This window comes from Giraffa tippelskirchi, chromosome 11, assembly GCF_054371585.1.
Source record: "Giraffa tippelskirchi isolate mGirTip1 chromosome 11, T2T-mGirTip1v1.2.pri, whole genome shotgun sequence".
Taxonomy (NCBI): Eukaryota; Metazoa; Chordata; class Mammalia; order Artiodactyla; family Giraffidae; genus Giraffa; species Giraffa tippelskirchi.
Window position 1 is genome coordinate 12,697,579 of NC_137285.1, and position 18,306 is coordinate 12,715,884.

The following is an 18,306-nucleotide window of genomic DNA, read 5'->3' on the forward strand; positions in this document are numbered from 1 at the left end:
TAGAATGGGGATTCAAATAGCTACTTGTATGAAAATATAGTAAGGCAGAGGATATTCAAAGCTTGTCTCATCAAATGACAGTCATATCAATAATAATGATTGTTAATGAAATTTTTAATGAAGGACAGTTAATTGGACTGGGCTGGGGAGCAGTCCAGCAGTGGCTGGACTGGCGTTGTGTATGGTATCTCTTGTTTGATGCGTGGAGGTTCCTTACCAGCTGCTCTTTGTGCCCCAGGCTCTCTCTGGTGCAGCATTCAAAACTTTGTTGAACTGGAAGTGGTTTTATAACTTGAAAGGAGTGGTCTTTATGGTGGCCTGCTTCTCAATCCTGGATAATCGAGATTCTGTAGACTCTAGACTGGCTGAATGCCAACCATGTAGATCCCAAAGCTCTCCTCTTGGGTATCCCCAAGATACACTTGAAGCCCAAATTGCTTGAAGCCACAATGTACCTCCCATCCTCCTTCTTTTTCTTCTTTCACTAAGCAACATGTTCCCCGCCCCCTCCTCCCAATAAATCATTGTAACATGTCAAACAGAACACAGCCAAGCTTCAGGGTTTGAAAACAGTAGTCCCAGGAGAAGGGGGCAGCAGAGGATAAGATGCTTGGATGGCATCATCAACTCAATGGACATGAATTTGAGCATCTCCAGGAGACAATGAAGGACAGGGAAGCCTGATGTGTAATAGTCCATGGGGTCTCAAAGAGTTGGACTTAACTTAGCAACTGAACAACAAGGCTTTATCCATTAGGTTTCCCCATTGCTTCTGCAAGGACCTCTTGAACAATCCTGAAGTTCTATGAAACCCGTTTCAATTTAGTCTACCCGTTTCTCATACAGAGGGTAAGGTGAAACTAACTCTGAAAGGAATTTGTCCAAGTCTAGATAAGACATGCAGATCATGTGCCACTGTTCAGTTCAGTAATAGATGCTATGAGTTTCCAGGAGGACCAGCAGATAACTTTCAACCACATCACCCAAACTCAGGACTCAGAGGTTCCAGTTCAGTTACTGTGCATTACAGCTTCAGATATGTAAAGGGAACACACTGATTATTTAAGAGTGTTGTTTTTAGGCAAAAATATATGTGACCCATATTCGGAATCAGAACATTAGTTGCAATCTGTGCTTGGAGGCAGACGTGTTTGTTTATTCTATGAGTTTTTAAAGTGCCAACTCCCCAGCAGCGAATTACTTAATGACTCAAACACAAACCCCAAACTCCAAACTGGCTCAGGAGAGGTGGCGATTACGGAAAATTCTACTTCATCTAGCCCAAAGAACTGACCACCCGTGAGCTGGAAACAGACCTCAAAGCAGGAAAGAAACAGAAGTGTCCAAAGAAGAAATGGAAAACACAACCCAGAAAAAGCTGACCTTCAAGAAAGACGTCGGGTGAGCCGAGTCGGGGGTAGATTTCCTGATGGTTTCTCAAGGCTGCCGGGGTGCTTTCTGGGTGAGAATGTGATTGAAGACAAGCATTGTCTATTTTACAACGTCCCAGAGAATTTGGGTCCCAGATGTGTTACATGATGGTCTTAGATCTGGGGTTGCAAAGCCCACGTCTACCCAGACCAGGCAGGAAATGTAAATGACCAAGTGAGCTGAGTGTAAGATGATACAAGACAGCTGACACTCAGTACTGGGGGGCTGTGGGGAGATGGGGGACAGACTTCAATTAAAGAGAACAGCTGCTGACCCCTAGCCACTGGTCACCACGTGGAAATGTGGGTCCAGTGTTGACAGTTGTTCTGAGGTGTCAAAAGAATCCCCAATGCTTGATTTTCATGAGCAATCTGCTTTCAAAAAGATTGGCATTGAATGCACAGTTTTAAAGTAGTCTGAGGGCTTTCCCCTCTTTCTCATTAATAGGCCCACCAATGGTGGCCATGGACTCCCAGTTGTGGCCCTCCTTTTAAGACCCTTGGAGTAGTAGAGGGTGCTTAATTCTACCCCTTCATTCTACTGATGTGAAAGATGGACCCCGGGTTCATCTTAAGTTACATATAACGGTGTCTGTGGCAGAGCTAGGATGAGGACCAGTCCTGAGTTCTACCTTTCTTTCTTTCTCGATACAGATTCCAGATCAGTGTCAATTTTCCAGAACTGAATAGCTATATGTGCTGAGTAAGGACATACTAAGTTTCCTTCTTTCCATGGAGAAAAGCAAATGCTACTACGCTAGCCCTTAATTAAGGATGCTGTCATTGTCACCGATGATAGTAAATATCAGAAGGAGTGCTTGGAGCAGCAAATAACAGTAAATCCTGAGTCAAATCAACTTAAACAATTCATCAAATTCTTATCTTTCATACCTGGAAAGTCAGAGGAAGGGTAGGCTCCAGGTCCTATGAGATCCATGATATAACCAGGAATACGAGTGCTTTCTGTCTTTCTGCTCTGCATGATTCCTCCGATTCTTCCTCCTCCTCCTTCTTCTCCCTCATTCTGAACCTCCTCCTCTTGGTTACAACAAGGCTGCCAATAGCAAGTGAGTCTATGTGTGTCATTGTCCCATCTGGAAAGAGAGAATGAAAAAACCTTGAAACTTTCCCCCAGGTATGGACTATAGGTACTGGAGCTGGATGTCCAGTCTTGAACCAATACCAGTTACTCAAGGGAAACTGCGTGCTGATTGGCTGACCTGTGCAGTCTATTCCAGGAGCAGAGATGGGACCTTGTGGGGGAAGGGTTTACATGTGTGTGTGGTTACCTTCCTGTCTGCCCAGATACCTTGACTCTTCTTGAGAACCAGTGAACCAACTTATGAATCTTCACAATATCCTCAAGGTGGGCTGGACTTAGGATTTTCCACAAAATTCCTGTTTTCCTAGCAAATCTAGTTTTTTTTTTTTAATATTTCTTTGTCTACACCAGGTCTTTAATTGTGCCACTTGGGATCTTCCATCTTAGTTGTGCATGTGGGACCTAGTTCCCTCACCAGGGATTGAACCCAGACCCCTGCATTGGGATTTTGGAGTCTTAGCTGCTGGACCACTAGAGAAGTCCCTCAAATCTAGTTTAAAGCAGAACTTCTCAACCTTTAATTGCACCCAGAACCTTCAATGGATCTGATAAAAATGGACATTCCCAGTCCTCCATACAGGAGGTCAAGGAATCTGCATATTTCACAAACTGTCCAGGTGATTCTGATTTGGGTAGTCAAGTATTGTATTTTAGGGAAAGCTCTGTGTGTGTGTGTGTGTGTGTGTGTGTGTGTGTGTGTGTGTGTGTGTGTGTGTGTGTGTGTGTGTGTGTGTGTGTGTGTGTGTGTTAGTTGCTCAGGTCTTTGTGGCCCCCATGGACTATAGCCCGCCAGGTTCCTCTGTCCATGAGATTCTCCAGACAAGAATACTGGAGTGCATTGCCATTTCCTACTCCAGGGGATCTTCCCGACCCAGGGATCAAACCTGGGTCTCTCTGCATTGTAGGCAAACTCTTTACCATCTGAACCACCAGGGAAGCACCTTAGGGGAAGCTACTCGAGGCTATAAAACCTGGTTGACCCATAACTCAAGAAAATTCAAGAGGCTACCAGCCATCAGGGAAATGCTGAGAGTTTTAATCTTTTGTGCCATTTATTGTGATGGCACAACAGAACTCTCTTTTTCCTAATTACCTTTGAATTCTTAGAAGAGAAAGTTTCATCTGAGTTTCCAGTTATTGTTTTCTTCTGGAGTGCATCAAAGGAATTTTTGGACAAGCGTGAGGAAGCACTGAAGGAGACAGAAATGCCATTTGTTCCCTCTGCTTCTACCCGCATCCCAAATTATCCTTGGCACATGGGTCATGGGATACTGGATGGAGGGTTGTTCTGATTTAATAAACCTGTTTGTGGAATTTTAGCTACTGTATGATTTAGGCTTTATTTAAATAAAGTTGAATCCCAAGTGAGAAACTATTTCCTTTTAATGCTCATTTAATCATTCTGCTAACTCAAGAGAGTTTAGTTCTAGCATTTAACTCCTGCCTATAACGTGTTATATCCCTTTTGGCCAAAGAGAGAGGCAAGCTTGGGTTCAGAGGCTTGAAATATAATATCACCATAATTATATTAACTTTAATATAATTAAAAGCATCTAGCTATCATTTAATTATATTGTTTTGCTTTCATCATCTGTTGGACAGGATACATACTAGATTATGCTGACCTAAAAAAAAAAATCCCAGTGGCCTAAGACAACAGTCTTATTTGATACACTACTTGTCTCTCATAGATCTCAGGGGGTGTTCTGTTCACTGGAATTACTCAGAGACGGGCTGATGGAGTCACCACCATCTCCAACATGGCCAGTTTTCAATGGCAGAGAATTTGTGAATGTTCTCACATTGGCTGTTAAATAGAGTGGCCAGGAAAGGCACACGGAACTTCCATTCACAGCCCATTGGCCAGAACTAGTCACTTGGCTCCAATGTAATCACAGGGGCCCAGGAAGTGAGAAGCTTCCTGTGACTGGGAGCAAGGAGATGGAGATATTTGGTAAAGAGCACAGATGTTCAGTACACACTTGGTGACTTCCTCTGTCTCCCAGCCAGTGCTCTCCCATCCTTCTCTTCTTAAAGCTTCTGAGGAGAGGCACCTTCCCTTGGGATGTGTGAACATACAGAGAACAGTTCATTTCAGACCCATTTACCTTCCCCAGTCACTTTGGCTTGGACTGACTCACCGTGAACACTCAGCCAAGTGTGTGGGTTTCAAGAAAAGTGCGTTGAGTCCTAGTCTTGGCTTCTGTTGGCCACCCAGCTGACACTTTGATCAGGCTGGTGGGTGGTATCATTTGGCTGGCAGCCTGGCCAGAATGCCACTTCCTGGGCAAACCTGACTTTCTGGAAAGAACCTGCGCTTGACCATGAGGCAAGAGCAAAGCTCACAGTGGTGAGGCGCACTGGAAGCTTCCTACCCTCCAAGAATCACAAACCAAAGGAAACTGATGCTGATTAATTAACGAAAGCACCAATCAGGGCAGCAACATCTGCCACCATGACTTGACCTCCTACTATGCTCTGGGCACTGCCATCAGCCTTCTGTCTAGATGATCTCATTTAATTTCCACAACAGCCTTGAAAGGGGAGCACGGTTTCAAGGAGGTTCCTCTACTTTATCTGATTTGACACAGTTCATTGGAGGGAATAACCATGGCCAAATGTAAAACTCACGGTTCTTATTACTAAGAAACATGTGTAATTGATGCCCCGGACTTCTATCCTATTTCTGATTCTCTAACCCATCTCCTCATTCAAGCAAAAGCTTAAGGATTTAATATTTGACTGCTTTTGCTATATCAGCCAAAAGAAAATGTCTCCCATGCTGGTACTAAACCCCTCAATTTGAGATGATGGAACTGAGGCTCAAAGAAGTCAAGTTATACAGAATTCCAAAGTGGTAGAGCTGAGATCTTTTTCCTTCAATCTTTTATTTTTTTTAACAGTCCCTTTTCTTAAAAAGAATTTTGGCTGCACTGAGTCTTTGTTGCGGTGCTCAGGCTTCCTCGAGCTGTGGCACAAGGATTTAGGTGGCCTGCCACTTGTGGGATCTTAGTTCCCCGACCAGGGATTGAACCCATAGCCCCGATGTTAGAAGGTGGATTCTTTACCATTGGACCACCAGGGAAGTCCCTTAACTTTTTATTTCAAGTTCAGACTTGCACAGAAGTTTCAAAAAAATCCCTGTATACACTTTACCCACTGCCCCCTATATTAAAACTTCATCACATTTGCTTTACTCTCTGCCCACCTTTTTAAACCATCTGAGATTCAGTTGCAGACCTGATGCCGTTTTGGTTCTAAATACTTCAATGTTTATTTCCTAAAAATAAGGATGGTTTCTTACATAATCATAGTACAGCTATTAAAATCAGGGAATTGATGTTGATACAGACACATTACTATCTAGTCTATTGACTTTGTTTATATTTTACCAGTTGACAGATGGTCTCAATAATGTCCTTTATAGCAAAATGATAAGAAAGAAGAAAGAGGCGAGGGACGGAAGGAGGGAGGGGGGAGAGAGAGAGGCAAAAATAAGAAGAAAGAGAAGAAAAAATATTTGAATTTTTAAAAACTTGTAATGTTTGTCTTTATTTTGTTCTTTATATTTTGAAAGTGAAAACAAATAATATTGATAGAGAGAGAAAGAGGGCGGAAGAGACAGAAAAAGAGAGAGGGGGAAAGAGGCAAAAACAAAGTGAAATAAGAAAAAAAGAAGGAAAAGGAAAAAAAATGATTTTTAAAAGACTTGTAGTGTTTGTCTTCATTTTGTATTTTATATTTTGAAAATGGAAAGAAACAGTATTGAGAGAGACAGGGAAGAGGAAGAGAGGGGAAAAAGAAAGTAAAATAAGAAAAAAAGAGAAGAAAAAGGGGGAAAAATGGAATCCCTTTGTGATTCTTGGAGGGTAGTGTGTTCAGTTGCCTTTTGAGTCTGTTAATCTGGGAGAATCCTCGGGCTTTCTTTGTACTTCACGCTGTTGACAGTTTTAGAGAGTTATTCTGTAGAATGTTCAACCATTTGGATGTGTCACGTTAGATTTATGAGAAGTACTTTGGACAGGAACAGCATAGAAGTGATGTGTATCTCTCAGTGCGTGGTAGCAGGAAGCATGTGACGTCAAGATTTGTTCTGAGATTGCTGAGGTTAGCTGGGATCATTCAGTGATGGTGGGGTCTATTTTTCCCTTTCTAGTTAGTACCTTGAGGGGGAATACTGAAAAGATAATGAAGATCAGAGCCAGGACTTGTAATCCAGCAGCCTGACTCTGGAACCCACAGTCACCTGCTTTGCTCACCATTTCCCTATATTCCTTACATCAAAATTTACCAGGCGCTGTGCTAAGTAAGTAAGTGTGCTATTTCTTTGAACTCTCACAATAATTTTCAGAGCCTGTCTATCACCCTCAGCCCTTCATCCACATTATACAACACATTCAGGACCCAGATGAAACAATCATCTCTCTCACTAGAAGAATTCTGAGGATGTTCATAGCAGCATTATTTACAATAGTCAAGGCATGGAAACAACCCAAGTGTCCATCAGCAGATGAATGAATAGAAAGTGCTAGTCACTTACTATCGAGTCTATTGACTTTGTTTATATTTTACCAGTTGAAAGATTGTCTCAATAATGTCCTTTATAGCAAAATGGTAAGAAAGAAGAAAGAGTCAAGGGAGGGAAGGAGGAGGGAGAGAGAGAGAGACTGAGTCATGTCCAACTCTTTGAGATCCCATTGACTATATCCCACCAAGCTCTTCTGTCCGTGGAATTCTCCAGGCAAGAATACTGGAGTGGGTTGCCATTTCCTTCTCCAGGGGATCTTCCCAACCCAGGGATTGAGCCCAGGTCTCCCACACTGCAGGAGGATTCTTGACTGCCTGAGCCACCAGGGAAGGCTCTAATGGATAAAGATGTGGTAGATATATATACAATGGAAGACCACTCAGCCTTAAAAAAGAACACATTTTTTGGCATTTTCAGTGACATGAATGGACTTGGAAGGCGTTATGCTGAGTGAAATAAGTTAGATAAAGACAAATACTGTATGAGATCACTTATATGTGGAATCTAACAAATGCAACAAACTAGGGAGTCTAACAAAAAAGAGGCAGACTCACAGATAAGGAGAACAAACCAGTGGTTACCAGTGGGGAGAGGGGGAGAAGGGCAATAGAAGGGTGAGGGAGTGGGAGGTATGAACTATGGGGTTTTAGACAGGCTCAAGGGTGTATTGTACAATATGGGGAATAGAGCCAATATTTTGTAATAACTATACATGGAAGCTAACTCTAAAAATAGTATAAAAATGAAAAAGGGAATTCTGAGAAAGTTGAATGTCAGCTTCATGATCATAAGACCCAAACTGAAAAAAAAAAAAAAAAAAATAAGAATCCCACAGGACTTCCCAGGCGGTCCAGTGGTCAAGACTGCTTCCAATGCAGGGAGCATGGATTCAAGCCCTGGTTGGGGAACTAAGATCCCACATGCCATGTGGCCAAAAAAAAAAAAAGACCCAAACTGGAAGCTGAAAGGGCTCTCATAGATTCCCTAGAAGTATTATCCAAACAAAACCCCTGCCAGAGAAATGAACTAATAGGGGAAAATCCATGTGCGTGTGACTCAGAAAGGGCCTGGGTTGACTGTAGCAATGGCTTTTTATGAGATTTAATATTCCCCTCACTGGAGACACATTACTATCAAATAATAAACAGCAGAGTCTATGGTGTTGATCTTTAAAGTAAACCCTATTGCTATTAGCTTATCTACCCAACTATTAAAACTAATAAAATAATAAACTTTATGACACAGACACTTAGCTCAATTCAATCCCCCCTTCTAACTGCGCTTTTCTCCTTCTATGACTGTTGGTTTTTTCAGCAATTTCCTGCTTATCACCAAACTATCTGGAACATGTTTCTATGTTTGGCTGATCATTTTCACTTGCCCTGGGATGCTTTTATACTCCTTTCTCTCCCTCCCTGTTTCTCTCCCTCCCTCTAAATCTCCCTCTTTTTCTTTAAACTGAACTTTATCGTGTCTCTTTACTTCAATCTGTGTTGAACTTTCTCAGACTTTTGCTTCAGCAGGGAAGAATCCTTCTTCTTATCAGAGAAGATCACCTGCCTCTTAGGGTCCAGAGTGACCTTGCAAACAAAAAAAGGGGGGGAAGCACCCCATATTACTTGGGGGTGGGAGAAGGGAGACCCAGTACTCATTCAGAGTTCCTCTGGTCTGTAATCTCTGCAAGGGCTGGAAATGTCAGGTGAAAAGTTGGGGGCAGGGGCTTCCTTGGTGGTTAGGTGGTAAAGAATCCATCTGCCAATGCAGGAGACATGGGTTTGATCCCTGGTCCAGGAAGATCCCACATGCTGCAGAGCAACTAAGCCCATGCACCACAACTACTGAGCCTGTGTTCTAGAGCCTGAGAGCTGTAACTACTGAAGCCCTCCAGCCCTAGAGCCCATGCTCTGCAATGAGAAGCCACGGAAAGGAGAAGCCCTCATACTGCAATGAAGAGCAGTCTTGGTTCACTGCAACTAGAGAAAAGCCCGAGCAGCAACAAACCCCAGCACAGCCAGAAATAAAAATGTGTGCATACTGAGTTGTGTCCAACTCGTTTGCAACCCCATGGACTGTAGCCTGCCAGGCTTCTCTGTCCATGGAATTTTCCAGGCAAGAATACTGGAGTGGGTTGCCGTTTCCTCCTCCAGGACATCTTCCTGACCCCAGGGGTAGAATCTGTGTCTCTTTCACTGGCGAAAAAACAAAGTTTGGGGCAGATCAGAAACTACAACAACAGCAACATACAGCAGAGTAGTTTCTTCCATGTGGGTAAACTCCATGCAGGATGAAGGCATAAGGCAACATATGCACAGTCAAGGGACATCCTGAGTGTCTATCCCCTAGGATATTGTCTTTTTAATATTATTTACTTATTTATTATTTATTTGGCTGCATCAGGTTTTAGTTGTGACATGTGGAATCTTCCTTGAGGTGCATGGACTCTCTGGTTGCGGCGTGCAGGCTCAGTAGTTGCGGTACACAGGGTAATTGCAGTGCAACCACTTGCCCTGTGGCATTTTAGTTATGGGATTTTAGTTCCCCACCAGGGATCCAACCTGTGGCCCTTGCAGTGGAAGCTTGGGTTCTTAATCACTGGACAGCCAGGGAAGTCTCAGGATGCTGTTTTATTAGAGACCGACATCTCCTCTCTCTATAAGCCCATGAGATCCAGTTTTGTTTCCACCATCAGAGATCTCTGTGCTGAGAACCAGAAGAAGGAGTTGTTTAAGGGGCCTGTTGTATGAAACAATAAATATATTTAAGGCTTAGAATGACACTCAGCTCTGAGGGATGCTTCATTAAGCACCAGAAGAGCATTGGAACTGGGACTGACCGAAGGAGGGCCATATTCACCGACATCTCATAGTCACCTTGGCACGTGTGCTCACAGCCCTCACCATTTTAGCACTCTCTGTCTTCCACTTCTTAGTCCCACAGCGTAGAGATGGATTTTCTTACAATAACTATGGAGATGGGACCACCTTACGGTGTTTAACTCTCCAACACTCAGAACTCAGGCAGGCACAGACTTCACAGCTTCATTTGATTGAGCTGCTTCTGGCTTTAGTCTGATGAGTATCTCTAAGGAGAAGGTAGACATTGTACCGAGAGACTGTTCTCCGGTCTCTGGGATCTTGTATTCTAGCTCCAACCATCAGCGTGAGTGGTGTTCTGCCCACGGTCAGGAGAAGCATAGTATCGGGTAACAATCAATGGTGTGCATGGTAATTTGACTCACTGCCAAAACCCCACAGGTCTTACACCTTCCCCCTTCTTTTTAACTTAGTGGATTTGTGTATGTCTGTGTCTGAATGAGGTGAGAAATATGTTATTCAGGCGAGAAGAAAGACATGCTTAGGAAGATTTTTAATTTAGCCTGAGTCCTGTCATACTTTCAAAATGACTTTTCTCCACACCCTGCCCCCAAAACCCGAGTATAAGAGAAACGTATATTCATTCCAGAAAATATGGAAAAAACAACGTATCAGTCAGAGGACACGACTGTTAAGAAACATAAGCCCACTTCGACTGGCTGAAGCAAAACTTAATTTATTTGACGTGTAGCCTGGATCTCTCAGAATTGGCAGGAGGTTTTGCCAACTAGGTTTAGAAGGTGGAAATGAATTGTGGACTCAAACAGAGGCAGGGATGGGGCTGGGGATCGGGGATCACAGCTACAATATCACGGTGGGAAGATTCAGGTCAGCACACTTACGCTATAGTCAGGGGCCTGCATCTGCTCTGTCTAGTGCAACATTCACTGAGCGCTATGAGCTGAACTCTGTCCTCCAAAATTCATATGTTGAACCTCTAATCCCCAATACTTTGGAATATAATTGTGTTTAGAAATAGGGCTTTTAAAGAAGTAATTAAGTCACGATGAGGTCAGTAGGGTGGGCTCTAATTCAATCTAACTGTGTTTTATGAGAAGAGGAAATTTGGACATGCAGAGAGATACCAGAGATGTACACATACAGAGAGAAAAAGCCACAGGAGAATTCAGTGAGAAAGTAGCCATTGGCAAGCCGAGAAGAGAGAAGCTGACTCTGTGGGCATCTTGGTCTTGGGCTTTCAACCTCCAGAGATGTGAGAAGTAAATGTCTGTTGTTTAAGCAACACAGTTTGTGGAATTTTGTTATGGCATCGCTTGGAAATGAATGCACTAAGGTTGCAAAGTACTGAGAGAGGACATCTAACTGGTTGAACTGAGGTCACATGACTGTTTTCTGGGTGTATCTCTTGACTTCTGCAGTGAAGGGCAGACACCTAGAACTACCAGACCATATGTGCACAATGAAGCATCGATTTATTTCGTTTTTGGCTGTGGTGAGTCTTCGTTGCTGCACGTGGGCTTTCTCTAGTTGCAACAAGCTGGGGCTACTCTTCATTGTCATGCGTGGGCTTCTCATAGCAATGGATTCTCTTGTTGCAAAGTGCAGTCTCTAGGCACACGGGTTTCAGTACTTGCAGTGTGTGGGCTCAGTAGTCGCAGCTCACGGGCTTAGTTGCTCCATGGCATGTGGGGATCAAAACTGCAAACTTATGAGAGCCTCTGAGCCAGAACCACCCAGCCCAGCTGCTCCCAAAATCTTTTTCTAAAATATTTATTTAATTTATTTGGCTGTGCTGGGTCTTAGTTGTGGCACATGGGATCTTCCATCTTCATTGCATCATGTGGGATCTAGTTCCTTGATCAGGAATCGAATCCAAGCTCCTTGCATTTGGGCTTACCACTCCATTGTTCTTGCCTGGGAAATCCCATGGACAGAGGAGCCTGGTGGGCTACAGCCCATGGGGTCGCAAAGAGTTGGACAGAGCTGAGCGACTGAGCACTCGCAGCTGAGCACGTGCGCGCACACACATACATACCTTAGGGTGGTAAAAGAGGGAAGAAAGAGAAGGAATGTACACACTGGTATATTTAAAACAGATAACCAAAAGCACTGCCGGTATAGCACAGGGAACTTTACTCAATATTCTTTAATAACTTAAACGGGAAATGAATAGATACATGTCTGTGCATAACTGAATCACTTTTCTGTATACCTGAAAGTAATACAACATTGATAATCAACTATGCTCCAATATAAAATAAAATTTTTAAAATATATAAACATATATCTGACATTTGTTGTTGATGAGTCACTAAGTTGTGTCTGACTCTTTGTAACCCCATGGACTCTAGCCCACTAGGCTCCTCTCTCCATGGGAGTTCCCAGGCAAGACTACTAGAATGAGTTGCCATTTTCTCCTCCAGGGGATCTTCCTGACCCAGGGATCAAACCCGCATCTACTGCATCGGCAGGCAGATTCTTTACTGCTGAGCCACGGGGGAAGCCCTATATCTGACATACACACACAGAAAACCGAAATATAATCAGTTTCTGTAACTACTCATAAGGATGTGGCTAATATTTATTATAGTATCCACCCCACATTCCCTGGTTGAGGTTGTTTGCCCCATGAGAAGATCCAGCCTTTATTTTTCAGGACCTGTATTTCTTTTGATGTCCTCGCATGTACAACGTTGTTATAGCTTTTTTTTTTTTAATTAACCTTGACCATTAAAAAGCAGAGACATTACTTTGCTAACAAAGGTCCATCTAGTGAAGGCTATGGTTTTTCCAGTGGTCATGTATGGATGTGAGAGCTGGAATGTAAAGAAAGCTGAGCGCCAAAGAATTGATGCTTTTGAACTGTGGTGTTGGACAAGACTCTTGAGAGTTCCTTGCACTGCAAGGAGATCCAACCAGTCCATCCTAAAGGAGATCAGTCCTGGGTGGTCATTGGAAGCACTGATGTTGAAGCTACAACTCCAATATTTTGGCCACCTGATGTGAAGAGCTGACTCATTGGAAAAGACCCTGATGCTGGGAAAGATTGAGGGCAGGAGGAGAAGGGGACGACAGAGGATGAGATGGTTAGATGGCATCACCGACTGGATGGACATGGGTTTGGGTGGACTCAGGGAGTTGGTGATGGACAGGGACGCCTGGCATGCTGCGGTTCATGGGGTCGCAAAGAGTCAGACATGACTGAGCGACTGAACCGAACTGGACATGATTACAAGAGTGGGAGATCCTTGGGACATTGTCTGCGTTGCATTCATACTCCTTCTCTAATTCTTCTTTGTGAATCAGAATTTCTATGTTCCTTTGATAGAGAGGGTCATAAATCCTAGCCTTCCAGGACTCTAAACCTCTCTTTCTCTCTCTTTTTTATTAAATTGGGACATGTAATGTCTCAAAAGCCAAAAGGTATCCTTCCCTTCCCCTCCCCCAATTCAGTAAAATCATAATTGGACTTCCTCTTAGAAGCATCACACATAGAGATGAAGATTCAGAGTGGTTAAAAACACCATGTCCAATGTCACCCTAGTGGCTCAGATGGTAAAGAATCTGCCTGCAACACGGGAGACCCAGGTTTGATCCCTGGGTTGGGAAGATTCCTTGGAGAAGGGAAGGGCTACCCACTCCAGTATTCTTGCCTGGAGAATTCCATGGACAGAGGAGCCTGGCAGGCTACAGTCCATGGGGTCTCAAAGAGGCAGACACAACTTAGCAACTAACACTTAGACACAAACCCACGTCTATCTGATCCCAAAGCAGCTGCTTCAGTGGGTGCCAAGACCCTTGTATTCTACATGGTTCTTTGCAGAAGACAAATACAGAGACTATCAGTACCCTATATTAGTACCCTATAGTACTATAGAAATGGTACCCAAAGTGGTGAAGGAAGTCAGTGTGGTGCAGTGGGAGAATCCATGGCTTGAATCCCAGCTCTGTACTTATATTTACTGAATTTATTAAAAATTATTTTGTGAGCCCTTTCTACGTGGCAGGCACTGTCCTGGTTACTGCAAACAGAGCAGCATTCATAAGTCTTGCATTTTCCTTCTTACCTCTGTGTCCTCCAGCACAGAGTTAAAAATTTCTTTTAATTTTCCTTCTCTGAGCCTTACTTTCCTGTCCTATAATATGGGCTATTAATACCTACCCGGTGAGAGACATCCATTTGTTTTGTCACGAGGAAAATGGGGACCAGGATACATGATCTTGCTGGGAGAATTAAATCAGGCAAACGTATAGAGATCCATTCATTCAACAAATAGTTATTGAAAATCTATTCTGTGTCAGTGATGGAGCTGAGCTCTGAGAACACGCCAGTCAAAGAGGCAAATACAATTCCTGGTCACATGGAGCTTGCCCTGAGTGAGGTTAGATATTAAGCAAAAAAACTGCAATTGTGATTACGGTTTCTAACAAATATGAACTGACTCCAGCTACTGCTGTAATTCTCCCTTTGTCATTGCCCCGCTGATTCTCAGGAGCTTCCGTCTTAAAGGTCTCCAGGTTCTTGTAATACATGTCTCGTTTGTTTACTGAGTCCCCAGAAGGAGATTAACGCGGTGGTGAGGGAGCAGCAAAGCCAGGGAAGAGTTAACAGTGAAAAATTCCTCAAAGGAACAGCAACCAACTTGTCTGCTGCCATGTTGGCTAAGTCTCGTGGTCCCTTTGCCATGACTTTAGGTTTATGGAAAAAAAATAAGCCCTACAGAGAGGAAGAGAGGAAGTCGTTTTTCCTACAGCACAGCTGAAAATCCCATTGCTCCACGGAATTTGTTTCCCCCTTTTATGTGTACAGTTTTGGGATGGATTTCGCTCCTCTGTTGGCTTCCCTGAGACATTTTATTGTAAGGTGTATTTATGGACTCTGAAACCAAATATACAAGGCTGAGTCCTGTTTTGTGGTTCTTCAGTTCTAGCAGAGTGTGTCTAGCATGGTAGCTAGTGCATCACAGAAGCTGGTGAATGTTGGCTGGATAAGTTTTTGCCTGCAGACTTCAGGTCAATCATCACTATCTGGAAGTTCTGTCCTGTTGACCCATCTTGCTTATGGAAGAAAAATGTGTCTGTCTGTCTTTCTGCATCAACCAGTCTGTTTTTGGTCTGTCAGGCTGGAAATACATCCCAGTTCTTAGGTCATTAATGTTTGAGAAGCACCTGTTAGATATTAGTCCCTGCATTGGTGTTTTACATGTCAGATCCGTGAGATGGTTAAAAAACAGGAGGGTGGAGGCAGTCCATCCATTGCCCCCTCCCATGAGAAGAGGTTATGAATTTATTCTATTTCCACTCTTAATTCACTTCCATGGGGATCACGCTCACCAGTGGCTGCAGGCCTCTTGTATCCGCTCAGAAGTGTCTATCTTCTTGTTGGCTAATGGTTTTGTCATTAACCTGATGAACAGGCTTGATTTAAGAGTCTTCATCTCCAGAGTGGGAAGTGATTCTCATAGCCACTGCTGCCGACCCTGTCATGTTAGAACACAGAAACCTTCCAGTTGGGTTTTCAGGAAGAGACAAATTAAACCAGCCAAGCTGTTTCTTTTTCTCTGGTCAAGTCATTTTGGCTTGAGGGAGTAGCAAAACTGTGTTCCAGTTTGACGATGGCCCAAGAAAGTAAATTTCCTTTTTTTCGTGCAATGGTTAGAATTGCTTTGCTAGAGGAAAGTCAGAAGGTATTTGGTTGGCCAAAAAAGTAAGGTGTTATGGAAAACTCCGAATGAACTTTTTGGACAACTCAATGCTATTTATTTACCAGGGTGTTTTCTATATCCTGGTAACCCCAAGCCCACAATAGGTATATTTCTTGAGTAAATAGTTACTGAAAAAAATTGGAAAAAAAAAAAAGTGAAAGAGGACTTCCCTGGTGGTCCAGTGGTAAAGAATTTGCCTGGCAACGCAGGAGACGTGGGTTTGATCCCTGGCTGGGGAACTAGGATCTCACATGCCGTGGAGAAACTAACCCCACGTGCCTCAACTACTGAAGCTTGAGCGCTGCAACCAGACAGTCCATGTGCCACATCAAAAGCTCTTGCATGACACGACTAAGATCCCATATGCAGGAACTAACACCCGACACAGCCAAATAAAGAAAAGTGAAAAGGAAAGAACAATGACAGACGCATAGTGGATACTCTACAAATAGTGGACACTATTTACTATAAGTAAATAAACAAAGCAATGAATCAATGAATGAAAGTAATTCCTGCAGGATGAAACAATGGGCAATGACTGAGTTTGAGTGTGTGAGAGAATTGTCGGGTGTCTCCCTGTGGATAATGGTGCTCTGGATTTTCTTCCCACAATTCGTAGGGATGGTTTCTTTGTACCCACTTTTGTCCAACATGACTCATCCGTTGTGACCACAATTGTCAGAACCACGAATGGCGTCGAGCCCAAGGGGACAAATCAAAATATCTTCCCCAGGAAGAGCTGAGACCGAGATGCTCTCTGTCCACGCTGTTTTTACTGTGATTTTCTCATGTCTCCTATGGAACCGTCTCGCCCTCACCAAAGAGAGAAAGAAGAAGGAAAAGATGGTCTTCCATGAGGGAGAAGAAATACACAGAGAGAGAGAGAGACTCCTAGAGAAAGAGAAATTCCTGGATTCCTGAGATGCTTCTAGTTCCTGGACATAACCCCAAATCTTCATAATTCCCCCAACATTTGTTAGGACAAATTGATTTATGTCATTACAGCCAAGACAGTCTCAATGCACATGCCCTGAGATGAGAGGCTTCAGACCTCAAGGTCTTTGTGTAAGGACAGACAGGCTTTCTCTTCTCTGGTTTCCAGTCCCTTTCTTCTTCATTCTTTGGAACTTAACAATGAAAAAAAAAAAAAATAGAAGAAGAAAGAAAAAAAATGAAACACCTCTGTCTTCATCACTTTCAGTGGGTTGGTGGGGGCTTGTTTGATTTGGTTTCTGTTCAGTGCTGAGGTTTGTCTCCCCAGCATTTAGCATGGGTTTCGGTTGCTTTATCTTGGCTTCTGGTAGCTCCAGAGGACTGAAGGGTGTCCAGGGCAGTACTGTGGTATTTATATTGGCTGTTGGAGCTGCTAGAGGAGCAGAAGGGCCTGACCTCAGCCTTCAGTGCATCAGGAGTTTCCTTTGTGCCGTTTGGGTCCGAAGGATTAGGACAAAACGCACCCACACTTGAATCTCAGTACGTGATTCTCAGAACCTGCTTGCAATCTCCCGAAAGTGTTTTGTTTTGCCGGGCTACCGCTTGCCATCGCAAGAAACAAATGCTTCTTCTCTCTTCTCTTCCTCTGCAAGGGAGGCTGGTGGTTTTGGCTGCCTCAGCGGAAAAACAAATACCCTTCCACAAATAAGTTCTTCTCACAGCCCTGAATTAGTGTTGGCAAAAACACCTCTGAGTGGGGATTCCATAAAGGCACAGGCCAACCATACCTTTGAAGAGAGAGGACCTCCAAGAGGTGGGGTGGATGGATTGGGTGGAGCTTTTGGCGGGCGGGGTTCAAGGGGGCTGTGAGTGTCCCTGATTGGAGATGTTGTCACAACTGGGAGCTAGGAAGACACAGAGGAACAAGGTGTCCTGGCATCCCTCTCTGGATCAGGTCCTATACTTTCATTTCAATCAGCTTCCTAGATGTTGGCAAAAAGCATCCTGAATCTTAGCAGCCAGCAAATCCACAGCTGCTGGGGAAAGCACAATTACTATACAACGAAAAGAAAGGAAAGAAAGGGATTTGCTTTGCAAATGAGCGTGCAGACCCTAGAAATTGCACAGAAGGTGAAATTTAAAGTCACAGCGCTTTGGTGCAATCTCTCTCTTCAGCCTAAAGCACGCCTCTTTTTAGCATCGCTAAAAGGTCGCCATTTCTTCTCAGTATCACTTCCACCCTTGGCCATCCTGACCCCCTTGGCTGGCCTTTTTCTCCTCTTGTCCTCACCCATCAGCTGGGCCTGCCAGTCTGAAGACTAAGACATGACATATTTGCGCCATGCGTAAACACCGCTCCCCATTAAGAGCTCCATCTAATGAGAAACAGAGCCACGGAGGGGAAGCTTCAAAGTGGTTAACGGAAGGAAGTGCCTGGAACGAAATCCGACTTGATGTCCCAATTAATATGTCCCCTAATTCTATTTCCTGCCCTTGCGGGCTTGCAGCCGCCTCCCTCTAATTTCTGTGGGAGACGGAGACTCGGCTGATGGGGAGGAAGGAACCTGGAAATGGGGCGGCTTCGCGGATGACTTGATACGCAGGCAATGGGCATATTAGGACAAATTAGAGAATTAAGGACGAGGAAAAAAAAGAGACAACGACGGTCAGAGGAAATGTCATCCCAAGTAATAGTATTAATGGAGACTGGGACTCTGCTGGAGAGAGGGTGGCTGGAGAAATTGAGAGCTGGAAGCGTCAGCCAAATCGTCTT

At 43.8% G+C, this 18,306-nt stretch overlaps 1 long non-coding RNA gene across 1 annotated transcript in view; it reads right to left on the minus strand.

Annotated features, from left to right (window-relative positions):
• LOC145525159 (uncharacterized) overlaps window positions 1-18,306 on the minus strand; it is a 480,549-nt gene that overhangs the window by 18,844 nt on the left and 443,399 nt on the right. Inside the window, exon 4 of the long non-coding RNA XR_014068062.1 lies at window positions 2,322-2,524. This is a non-coding gene — a long non-coding RNA (uncharacterized LOC145525159). The remainder of the gene's footprint in view (window positions 1-2,321; window positions 2,525-18,306) is intronic.